This window comes from Dasypus novemcinctus, chromosome 2 (assembly GCF_030445035.2).
Source record: "Dasypus novemcinctus isolate mDasNov1 chromosome 2, mDasNov1.1.hap2, whole genome shotgun sequence".
Classification (NCBI taxonomy): Eukaryota; Metazoa; Chordata; class Mammalia; order Cingulata; family Dasypodidae; genus Dasypus; species Dasypus novemcinctus.
The window spans coordinates 128889889-128903017 of NC_080674.1; the positions used below are offsets into that span (position 1 = coordinate 128889889).

At 39.8% G+C, this 13129-nt stretch overlaps 1 protein-coding gene across 21 annotated transcripts in view; it reads left to right on the forward strand.

Moving 5' to 3' along the window:
• Positions 1 to 13129, forward strand: part of SNCAIP (synuclein alpha interacting protein) — a 157180-nt gene that overhangs the window by 3502 nt on the left and 140549 nt on the right. The gene's annotated exons all lie outside the window — the stretch shown is intronic.

Below are 13129 nucleotides of genomic sequence, written 5' to 3' on the forward strand. Positions count from 1 at the left end.
TCACAAGAAGATAACAAAAAAAATTAAAGAATACACACAACATCAAATAAGACATTTTATAATTGAGTTACACAACACTAAATAGTAATGGAAAAGGAATTAAGAGGAGAAAGTGAATCAGCATAAGTGTTTTGTCAGTTGTCCATTGCTGCATAACACATCACCTGGAAACATAGTTGCTTACAACAACTGTTTATTTAGTTCATGATTCCTTGGTTAGCAGTATGGGCCAGGGATTTCTAGGTGATTCTTCTACCATCTTTGGTTGGGTTCCATTCAAGCATCTCCAGTTAGCTGCTGGGTTGGCTCGTGGCAGGATGATCTATAATGGCCTCACTCCCATGACTGGCAATCATCAGGCTACTGGCCAGGTTAACAGGCCATGCATTTCATATCTTCCTGCAGGCTAACCTGCTTCTTTATGTGGTAGTCAAATTAGGTTCCAAGAGCAGCAGAACATCAAGCCCCAATGCACAAGTGCGTTTTAAGCCTCTGCTTGTGTCATGTTTCTACTCTCCAATTGGCTAAATCAAATCACAAGGCTGCCCTAGATTCAAGGGATATAGGACGACTTCATTTATTAATGAAAGGGAGCTGCAAAAAATTGAAGCCATGATTGTGATTTACTACAGGTTGGAAGTCACTTGTTTCTAGTAGTTGTTTTCTGCTGAGGAATAATGGAATGTAAGTTATGAAAGAGAGGTGGAGACTGCTGTGGACAGCCCAGAATTTTAAGTTCATGAGTTGCCCTATAAATTATTGTCCTGTAATCTTTTTTTTGTAAACAATAGGTAGAAGAGGAATGACGCTATGATAATAGCCTTCTAACAGTGGTGTCAGGTGCTTTGGAGACAGTTGCCTAGTGGCAGAGTTCACAGGAGCATTGTTGTAACCTGCTGGGAAGTGAGAAGGGCCCTGACAAAGCTAGAAGTGGTGAAAATGGAAAGGAAGGGATCAATCTGGGAGATTCCCTATTTAGGACTAGATGGCTAATTATAGGGGGTTTGTCAAGATCATTTGAAGATTTTAGAAAGCTTCAGTGACTAAAAGAGTGATAGGGCTGTTATGAGAAATAGAGAAATCAATGTGATTTATCTGGGGGGGAGGAGAAATATTCAGTTCCAGGAAGGTTGATTAAAAGAGATGAATTGAATGTAAAAGTATTTTATAAGGTGCAGAATGCAGTGAATGTTAGCTGTTGCTTAGCTTTGAAAATTACTGTGGTCTTTGTATATCAGTTAAGTTTCATTAGTTGTAAAGCAACAGAAAACAAATGCAAAAATAATGTTTATTGGCCAGTCAGGGAGGTTGCCTCAGGCTCAAAGGGATGTCAATAAACCACTCACTGCCCCGGAGGTCTGGGAAGTAGGACCTGAGTTCTTTCTCCTGAGGCCCTGATGGAACTCTGCCTTTGGAGTGCGCTGCTGAAGGCTCAGCAAACCAGGAAAGAGAGTCCCTTTGGTTTAGTTCAAGTGATTTCTAGGCAGGAAGCATGTAATGGACAGACCCACCAAGACACACAGTAGAGAGTAGGTACTTCCTCAAGACATTTTCAGAAGAGGAAATGAACATTGGATGGCAAAACCAACAAATGCCCACCGGAGAAAGGCACTTGAAGAGTTATTTGGGGCTAGCCACTGGGATGACAATTGAGGTATATTTGCATAGAGATGCAGTTGGACCCATGCAGGTAGTAGGATTATCTCAGAGAGGGAGCTAAAGAAAGAAAGCTGGGCCCAACACAATATCCTTGTGAGTGCAGACTCCTCCATAACCGTTAGTTGCTGTTTATTAGAGGGGAATTCTAAACACTTTCTGCTCTGTCTTTCTCCTAAAGCAAGTGTTCTTAACAAGGGATCCATGAGCTTGAATTGAAATTCAAAAAATGTTATTCTTGTGGGGATGCATTGGTGTGGGTGTGATATATTTATTAAATAATACACTGTGTGGTGTAGACTTAGTAAGGGGTCTGTGGTTACACTGTGTGGTGTAGACTTAGTAAGGGGTCCGTGGCAAAGGAGTTCGTGGAACAAAAAGGTAAGAACCCCTAACCTAAGGGCTCAGTCAAGGTGCTGTTTCACCAGCCTTGTTTTACAGATGGCCAGTTTGAAATTCAGATGGTGTCCTTACTACCAAGTGCAGCTGTCAGGCCATAAGGAAACATATGGCCTCTCAAACTTTACACAGATTGTCTGAAAAACACACAGAGCTGCGCTTTGTGGATGGTCCTTGGATGGACCGGCTCTGACCCAAGCATACAGTGTTATAGTTTCTATTGCACAATCCTAGCAACCTTTAAGATACTCCAAAAATGTTCATTGAATGAGTGAATGCACCATTACCTGGTGTGTAAAAATTTCTAAACCAGCCTGGTTTAGCTTTCACTCTTCAGGGTAGACTTTGCTATAAAGTCCCTAAATGCTTTTTGTTGATTTACATGTTTTAAGGTACACTCTCTATATATAACAGTAATATTTGCTTTTTAATCCACTATTCACAAAATTACTTTTTTTTGGAAGTACTGTTGTTTTTACTCTTTGATTTTGTCAGGACTCTTGGATACAAATGACAGAAACCCAGTTTTATACTTGCTTGAGTAGAAAGAGGAATATGCTGGCTCCTATACTGGAAAAGTTCAGGAAGACACCAAATCTGATTTTGATTTTTTCTTTCTTTCATGGTGACAAACTGGTCATCAGCAACTTCAGGCTTAACCCCTGAAGGAAAGAGAAGAATTCAAGATTAACACTAATTATATAACACTTTGATCCCACACATGCCTGAACCAGTCCCCTGTAGCCAGAGATTTAGAACATGCCATTTGGCTATGCACTGATTACGTGCCCAGCCCTGGAGCCTTTGGAAAGTGGTGGGTGGTCTGTGTGAGTTCTGTGAGGTGAGAGGGAGGCTGTGGTCAGCAAAGCCCTCTTGAACCATCTGATCTCACAGCAGAAAAGGGTGGTTTTTTAAAAGAAATGTCCAAAAGAGAGTGGATGCTGTGCAAGCCAAACAGCAAATATCTTCCTGTCACCACGCACTCCAGCCTGAAACCTGGGGATGCTCCTGTCTGACCTTCTCCTTTCCTCCTCCACTAACGAGTCACCAAGGCCTCCTGTTCTACCTCTTAATCTTTCTTCTCTTCCTTCTTAGTTTAGATCTTCCTTGTTTCACTCTTCACAAGTTACCTCTAAAAATGCTGCCTCCTTTCTTTCCCTTCCAATCCATCTGCCTCACACTGTCAGAGTGTTCTTTTTAAGAAAAAACAAAAAGAAAAATCCAGTCATGGAACTCTCCTGCTAAGAATCACCCAGAAGCTTCTCATAGCCCTTGCAGGACAGTCCAGGCTCTTGACCATGAATTAGATGGTTCCCCATCATCAGCCTACATTGTCCTCATGCTGTAGCTGGCCTGTAGACCCACATGCTTCCTTTTCTCTCCATTTTCTTGCTTTTATCTTTCACACATTTTCTCTCTGAAGAATACCTATCTCCTTTCTTGACCTGCTGAACATCTATTTATCCATCTAGGCCCAACCTAAGTGTTGCTGTTTCAAGAAGCTTTTGCAGAACATGCCCACCTACCCGTCCCCTGCATCACATTTTCCTTGTCTATCTGCCATTCTAGACTGGAGCTCCTGAGAGGTGGACTGGGCTTTCTCATCTTTAAGTATCTCCATGTCTTGTACACTGCTCTTCCACCATATATGTTCAATATTTTTTGAATGAATGAATGGAAAATGTGTGCTGAATCATTCATCTTTGGGTTTTTAGGGTGATTATTTTTAGATTTATTCCTATTAACTAATTCTCACATTTCCATCTCAGAATGTTAGATGTGAAGACAGATCCTCTTCAAAGTTGCTGCCCAGATAATTTTTCAGTGGGTCTTCAAACTGCTTATGTGTTTGTTTTTTATGTGGTCACTAAGACCCACCTTAAAAAGAAGTTAGAAAATAAAATATAAGTGGTCCAAAGTAAATTTTGGGGCTAGAATATATGGTTCAGAGACTAGATGAGGAATCATTATTCTTCCTATCATTAGAGGATATTTATGAGGTGCTTTGGGTTGGATTCTTACCAGGTGCTTCACAGTTATTTTCTTATTTAATTCTCACAACACCTGGGAAGGAGGTGTTATTATTAGAACCCATTTTTAGAAATGGGGAAACAGATTCAGAGAGTGTAAGTGGCTTGCTTGCCACTAAGCATCCTGTCCCTAGAGTTTGCCAGATTGCCCGTCACTCACTGAGTCGTTAAAGAATATAACCAAGCTTTGATTTGGCTCTTGCAATTCATGTGTTAGGAATTTCTTGTTCTAAGACCAAGTGACCCACCTCCTCAGAATAAAACATTTCTGTTGCCTCCCTAACAAAGGATAAGAGAGAAGGCCTTGGTCACCAATTATACTAAAAAGGCTATAGAAGAAGATCTATTTAAAGAGGTAAGGGCTTGAATACTATAGATGAAATTAAGGCGAATTTCTTACCTTAGAAATTCCAATCACATTCCTTTTCTCCTGCTGCTGCCAAATAATCAGGACCTCTCATACAGAGGTCATAATGCTGTATATAAAATATAGGCTCTTGAGCAGGTATTGAAAAAGTTTGGTTTTGAGGATCACTCAGAGTTTTTGTATAAATCAATAAAATGGGCTAAACACTTTGGAAGACACAGAAGCTCAGCACTTCTTAACCTGTTAGCAGTGTGAGTGACTTTTGAGGTTCTGATGAAATCTATGGAGTTTTGCATCATGAAAAAAGATGTGCATGCATGCACACCCATACCACTTTGTATTTAATTTTAGGGGTTCAAGGGTCTGTGAAAGCCTATTAGTGGATTTTCAGAAATTTCATGGACCCTAGATTAAAAACCCTGTTTTAAAGCTTTAATCCAGAAGAAGGATAATAGCTGTTGTGGAGCATTTACCAGGTGTCACATGAACCATTTACTGAGTGCTTACCATATGCCAGTCCTTGAGAAAAGCACATTATATCTAACCCACCCTCTAAGACATGCATTCCCTATTTTAAGCCATGAAGAGTGAGGCTCAGAGAAGGAACTTACTCAGAGTATCCCAGCTGGCAAGTGCTGAGAATAGAATTAAAACCAGAATCCAGATCTGTGTAACTCCTACTTTACTCTGCCTCCATGTTGATCCATCTTAGCAAGTAGTCACACAAGACCTCTGCCATTGAAATTTGTTGTCTGTTAGTCCTGACTTCCTTCAGCCTTCAACTTACCTTGTTGAAAGATGGCCAAGTGGCTGCTTCTGCTGCCAGCACCTCCTGGAATGTCTCCAGTACAGGAGCAGACAGGGCTGGGTGAGGTCTCGGCTCACTCTCCTCCTTCAGCCTTCACAGCTTCTTCACACACACAGTAGATAACATCATTACAGCTATAGCACTGCTAGTTTTATCATCCCTGGGTGAGCTCGGGGCTGAGTGCACTTGGAAACTTTAGCTCAGCAGATAACCAACCACAAGACTGCAAATTTTCCATTCAACCTCTGCTCTGCGTATTTATTGAGGGCCTGCTTTAGGCCAGGCTCTGTCCTCGGAGCTGTGGTCACAGCAGTGAGCATGACAGACAAGGATCTAGAGCACATGGTGCTTACGTCTATCTTGTATCCAGTCATGGAGGGGCTAATATATAGTGTGCTAAGTTTTACGAAAAAGGAAGTATAAAGGATTTATTCTCCTTGAGTTTCTTTGCAACCTCAAAACTCTGCCTGGTCACAAAATGTTGTCTGCTTCTCCAACGCTTTCCTCCCCTCAGGATGCTTAGAGAGCTTTGAGTTTCTGGAGGCTCAGTTCACAGAATTGGGGGGACAGAGAGGCAGAGTAGTTAATCTCAGTCCCCCTTAGCAGATGAGAAGGCTGAGTGACCAAATAACTTTACGGTAGACAATGGGGTGAAGACAGAGGTAACTGGTTGGTCTGGTCCCCAGTAGATCATTGCTTATTGTAAACCACAAGCTGCTGCTTATTTAGTCCTGATGTGATTGTTGTCATTGTTTTGACCTTTATGTTCTAGACTTTCAGGTGAAGCTGGCAGGCAAGCACAGCTTGGGGAGCAAGCAGAGCTCCAGCCTCTGCTCCCCCTTTGTACTTTCTGATGGGTTTCCCTGTGTGTTGTCTCTTCTCTCATTTCACACTTACTCCTTCCCACTCACCCACCTGCCTCAGGGGCAGCTTCCTCCAATTTTTCCCCAAAGTGTTGTCTTAATGATTGCTTAAACCAGCACTGGCCAATAGAAATATATAATGGGATCCACAAATGTGAGCCACATATGTAATTTTTAATTTTTTAGAGGCCAGATTAAAAAAAAGTAAAAAGGGGGTAAAGTTAATTTTAAATAACATATTTTCTTTAACCCAAAATATCAAGAATATTAACATTTCCACATGTAATCAGTATAAAACTTACTGATGAGATATCATACATTCTTTTCTTCAGACTAAGCCTTTCATTCTGTGTGCATTTCACACTTAGAGCACATCTCAGTTCAGTCTGCCCACACTTCCAGTGCTCAGTAGTGGCCGTGGAACTAGAGGCTCCTGGGGTGGGCAGCTGGCTTGGGCCCTGGGAGGCCCTGGGACGGCCCAATGGCAGAATCGGTGACCGTCTCCTTCGTGTCCCTCAGATCTTAGTTCCCGCCTCTGGTGTTGCCCCTGTGTGAGGTGTGGTGGTGTCTATGTGCTGGAACCTGGGCTCTTGGAAGGAAAATCTTTGTCAAATTTGCATTCATAGGCATTCTGTACATGGTGAATGAATTAATGAACAAGGGAGGTTTTATGTAACCCCAGGAGCCAAAGGGATTGGTATGTGGGTCAGCCTCACCAGCCCCTGCCTGCTGGCTCACGTCCTTCTCCCAGAGGCTCTGCTCCCACCTCTCAATCCCTGGCTCGTTCCAAGGCCACAGAAGAGCACTTGAGTCATACTGAGTGGGCTGGAGGCCTCTCACATCAGAAAAGTATTCTAACCTAGAACTGTTCTGAACCTATACATGTCTTATTCAGCTTTTGGTTTTACCTCTTCTAATATTGAATACCAGAAGAACTTACAAGCAGTCTTGTTTTTAATAGTATACTTAAATTAAAAGGATGCAAAAATCAGGACAGACCAAACATAACAGTAAAAACTTACCTACTGACGAAGCTCCTGCTGAGATTACAAAAAGGCTGTCTGACGTATAGTACATTAAATATACAAGGAAAGAAGAGCCAGCACCAGGGAGCTGTTAGAATCGTCATGATGCATTTTCTGTTTCCAGTGGTTTTAGAGTCATCAGTGTACTCCCTGAGAGACATGAGATTTATGTCCTGAGTAAATTTGCCTTTGCACATACAGTATTTAAATTTTGTAAATGCTTCTAACCAACTAATGTAGATACATTTGCTTGTCTTCTTTGCTAAATGATAAATTTCACTTTAAAAAAATCCTACAACCAAGTTTAAAAGATTGGCACTTTCATAAAACCATACTGACCACATGTTCAAATAAATTCACAATTTGAAAATGGAGGAAAGTTTTGGCATTTGGTCTAAGTCATATAAGCTTTTTAAGAGGGATTTTTTTTTTTGTCTCAGAAAAGAGTTCGTTTACCTCAGGCCCACTCAAAGAGTATATTGAAATGAAAAATAGAATTGGGTCTTACCCCAGTTTTATCTTTAATCACCAATTTCAATCTGGAGAGTTCATATTGACATGCTTTGTTTCTCAGTGTGTATATAGAGACATGTAGTATGTGCCAAATACTATGTATTAGGAGGATGAATGTAATCTAGAAAATGTTTTGAACAAATTATCTCTCTCTCCCTCTCTCTCTCTAAAAAAAAATTTTTTTGGAACAGTTTGGGGTGAGGTAGTTTACTAATATCTTTGTGAGGTAAATTCTTAAAGGTTAGAAAAATCATAGCATACCTCATACAGTATATAATTAAACATTAGCCATGTTAGTAATTTGATGATCTCGTCTTTAATAAGACAAGAATGATTCAAGATAGACAAAGCTTTGCATTTGTTGGCTCTAGTTTTGAGAATGCTGCTTTCATTTGGGTCTCTTAAAAAAGAACTTGTGCCTCTCTGTAACTATAATATACTTCTTCAAACATGATGGCTCTGGTGTGCTGTGTTGGTGTAATTGAAAACCTATAAAAAGGCTGAGAGCTACTTTTGAATTGGCTCAGTGAACTTGGACTGGATTTGTCAAAGTGGTGAAAGGTTTAAAGGAATTTTCATAAATGAGGTCTCCAAGCTGTGTTTTAACCATAGAATTCCAATGAACTCCAAGGCCTGTGAACTCAAAGAATAGCGCCTCAGAGAAGAACAGTCATATCGAGATGGAAATAAATGATTCATTTCCATTCCCTGAGTTCTGCAGACATAAGCACACTTAGCCGGTGATAATCATAATTTAGCAGTACTGTTGCACACTAAAAATACAATTTAAAAGTCTAATCTTTAATTAAGTTGAGTACTCACAGATTAACATGGTTACAAATCTTGGGCCTTGGAAGTAGTACAGTGTTTACCCGTGTTGCTAGGAAATCGGGGGCTCTTCTCAAGTTACAGATTGACTTGGTGAGAAGAGGGATGTGAGCTTCTCTGAGTAAGGGACTTGTTCCTTTCTTTTCTCTTTCATAGTGTATGTAAATGCCTTTCATGTAGCAGAATTTCTGTATACTCAGGGCTTTTGTTGGCAATGGAAAGCACAGGTGTGTGCAACTAAGTAAATATTCAGAAAATATTTGAAAATTATTTTTACCTAGAGCCCCTGGATGAAGTGAGCATCACGGAGTATTTGGGCTTTTAATGTAACAGATTTTTTCCATTTGTTAGAATCATCAAGAAAATAGATTGCTCCTTAAAATCTAATTATCATGCGTCTAATTGATGGTTCTGCATTCTCACCATTAGTGGGAAAATGTTAAATAAGTATAGAAATTTGATCCAGGTTGATGGTTTTCCAAGATCATTAAAACTTGTATGTAGGAAACCAACTCTGCCTTTCTGTTCTTTCTTTTCCTCCCTTTGACAAATCTAGCTGCATGATACATTGTACAATGGTTTTTTAAAAATGCAATGCTAATGCTTGCACAGCATGAAAGGGAGCAGCTATGCCAGCTCACTTGCCTTGTCCGTGAATAAGACGAAAGATTGCCATGTGCTATTTCAGTCAGGATCAGGAATAAAGAGTGGTCTCCCCAAGCTCAAAAGCAGAGCTAAGGACAACCCATAGGGTCAAATTTCTGTTTGATCTATTTGAGACGTGGGACTTGCACACAGGGCTGTTATTTCAAAGGAGGCAATCTTCCTAAGAGATGAAAAAATAGCAGAATACTTGATTGTCTCAAGGAACAAAATCAGAGTTAGGATGACTTGTGTGTATAACGGGATTATATCTTCTGCATCTGGGGAGAATTAGGGGAGAAGGCTACTGTGAGGCAGGATCATGACTGCCCTCCAGGATGTGTGCCCAAGACCACCTTGGTAATTAGCACAGTTTTAACCACCCTTGGGATGATTACTGACTCATTTCTGTAGACAGCTAGTTGATTTTGGTAGTAATTGCTTCCTCAATCCGTAAAGGTCTGTAGGAAAGGTAAGCACTAAGTGATCAGTATATGTTGGCTAAATAAATGAATCCTTCAAAATGTCTTCCAAGTTAGCATATTTATAGTATAAGATCTAAGGCTTGCTCCATTGCATTAAATAGAGACTCCATTGCAGCATTTTTATAAGATCTAAGGCTTGCTCCTCTGCAGTAAATAGAGGCTAGGGGCTTATCTTCTCAAAAGACATCATCATGTTACCTATGTTATTTATATGCAGAACATCCCTTTGAAGAAGGATACTGTCAACAAAGTGGGCAAAGTGCCACAACCCACTTTTTAGAAGGGAATTTGGAACTTTGACAATAATGAGATGGAAAGGTAAGACATAAATAAACACTGTAAGCACACATTTTACAGACTTCTTGAGCTCAGCCCCTTACTACACATGTGATTTGGGGCAGTTTACTTCTTGATATTTTGACATTTATTTCTTCTGCCATTAACACATTTTTATTTATTACCTCCTCCTTACAAGGTAGATTTTGGGTGCTAGCAATAACATGGGAATAGTGGATATCAATCCACTCTCTACCCTCCTCCACTTGCTCTTTGATGCTGAAATGATGGCCTGTATAGACTGAATTGATGGGCTCCTTTGTCCTCTGGCTTCAGGTTGGGCTTAACCTGGAGGAGGCATCAGCAGGAGATTAAAAAGCAGGAAAGGAGAGGGCATTTATGCTGTGCATTCCCTGGGCTTTCTCTTCACGAGGTGACCTGGTGAGGTCACCACCTCCTGTGATATAGCTTCTGTTGGCAGCCCTCTCTCCAAGGCTGCTTTCCGGGTTCTGGTAGCTGTGCCCTCCCCTAGCCCCTGTGGGTTCATAAGTGTTCTCTTTTAGTCTTACTAGCTCAGGGTGCTGCCCCATCTCTTGCATTTTCTCCAAACCCTGCCCACAGCTTTGCAATGATCTATTTATTAAACTCTCCTCAAATCACATTTGAGTGTGTCACCTGTTTCCTCTTGGGAACCTGACTGACACAAGATTATATACCTCAGAGGTCATTTTAAGAATGAGATGATTTAGGTAGAATTTAATATGTTTGGGGCATTAAAGTATTCAACAAAGTTGCATTATTACTCTCAGTAGCTTTTATTACAAAGAATTGGGTTTGCAATGTTAACCACTGTTGGATTGTTTTAAAATTTTTAAAAAGGTGAAGAGAAACTATTATCTTGCAAAGTTTAAAAATGGGAAATGTGAAACATAGAGAGGGTGAAGGCTTAAGGTTGCACAGTGCTCCAGAGGCAGAACTAAAAAGTGAACTAAGAATATTTGACTTCATTTCTTTGTACAGAGTACACAGTGATGCATGTCTGGAAAAGAAAGTTGCAAGTTCAAAGTATTTAGTGAATTAAAGCATAGCCTACTTTGGACAATTTGGTATGCCCTGATGTAATAAATAGTAAACCCTGTTCGTAACCACTAAATAATAATTGGGTAGACTTGTGGATGACTCAGCATCTTCAAGTTAATTAGTTTCTGTAAGACTGGAAAAAAGTATTTTCACATTTGCACTCTCTTGGTGGTTTCAAACCAGATGATCCTCAGGACTGAATTTCTTATAGGCTCTTGAGGATAGGTCTATTTATTTATAATCATTGCTGAATAGGAGACCACTATTATAATGCTTATATAGTAGATTTTCTGCTCCTACGTATTTTTCTGATTTCTGTGTTACAATTCTCATTTGTGAATCACATAAAAATAGGTCACTTTGTGATAATGAGAGTTCTTTTGCTTATGACTTATAATACATTTAAAATGTTTGTCAAGAATGAAAATAACAAATTCCCTGAAGAAGTAGTGGGCAGTTTGAAAACAAAACATACCACCACTTCTTTCTAGTTGATAATAAAATTTTTCATTGTTGTTGAAATTTCAAACCATATGGACGTACCTTTCAAAGCCTTCGAAAAATTGTCCAAGTGCTCTCTAACAAACTAAAAGGAAAGAGAATTTCAAAACTGTCTCTTTTTCACAATTAAGTAGAGGCAAGGGAAGAATAGCAATTTGAAAGGTCTTTTGATGTCCGTCCAAATTAAGGATTTATAGATTGTCCCTTCTGTGCAAGGAGCTGAGTAGGCAAAAGCAAATATCCTGTTGTAGAAGAGCTGATGCTTCTGGAAGGAATTATTGTCATTTAAGCCTTTGGGTCTCTCTTTTTTTTTTTTTTTTTTTAGCAATTTCTTAAAGGTCAACCCCAGGTAGGGTTCCTGACTTCTTTCTTTATAAAAATTATGCTTTTTACATATCAGGTGCTAAGCAAATATAAAATTTAGCAACTATTATCTATCTATCTACCTATCTAGCTATATCATCTATTTATTGTCTTTAAATTATCTTTTCTGGAGAAGATATAACATCACGGTGTCACATGCACAGTGGTCTCCTAGTTGGTCATTGTGAAGCCACCTATCACTTTGTTCCAGACCTGCACATCTGTTAAATTTCATCTCCTCTTATTTTGCTTTGAGTGAAGTAACAGTGACATTTTTGCTGAGAGCTAGTGTCATTGTAATTATCATTCTAAATGATTATGCTGTTTTCACCACATCTATTTTGTCAACATTAGTACCTGTACCATGGGAATAAAATTAAGTTCTTAGTAGATATGTACTGAAAATATCACATTATACTCAGGAAACTTGTGTGTCTGTTTACCGACACTAGTCATGGATTCTTTAAAGACTGAAGGTGTTGGCAGAGGGAGGACATGCTACTTTATACAGTCATTCTATAAACATGTATAAATGTTTCTGTTCCTTTTCATGTATGTGACGAGGTTTTTCCTTCTAGGAACCTGCTTTCTAGTGGAGTAGAAAATTGGAATAAGTGCTGAAGTAGAAAGGAGGAGCAAGCTCTTAACTATCTGGAGTGGAGAGGAGGACAGTCTTACTAGCAAGGGCCTCCCAGGAAAGGGACTCTTCATTTAGAGTTAAAGGTGAAGTGGGTGTTCAAAGGCAGACATTTTTTAGAAGAGGGCTTTGGGGTCTGACAGAACATAGGAAACTGTGTTTTGATGAAACTTCACAATAAGATCCATGGTGTGGAGTGACTGGAGAAAGTGGTAAAAGTGTGGTTGGAACCAAACCTCAATCCTTCTCCCATTCTTAAAAGCGGGAGCTTATATATCTTTATCAAAGAATGCTATTAATAAATATCCTACATAGAGTTTGTCATCCTTTTCCAAGGCTTCTACTGTCACCTATATTGGTGACTTCCAAATTTGTATCTCCAGCCCTGGGCTCAAGGTTCTCTTTGCCTTCTGGACATCAGCATTTTAATGGTTCATCAGCTCTCACCAATCCCCAAGTAAATTTATTACCTTTTCCTCAAAATCTTGGCTCTCTCCCAGTAACCTCATTTAGCAAATGGCTTTCAAATCAGAATCTGGAAATTATCCATTACTCTCTTCTCTTGAACTTCCCAATATCCCCCAACATCCAACACTCAATAAGTCTTGCCTTATTTATTAAGTTACCCTCAACATTATTGGCTCTTTTCCATCTCC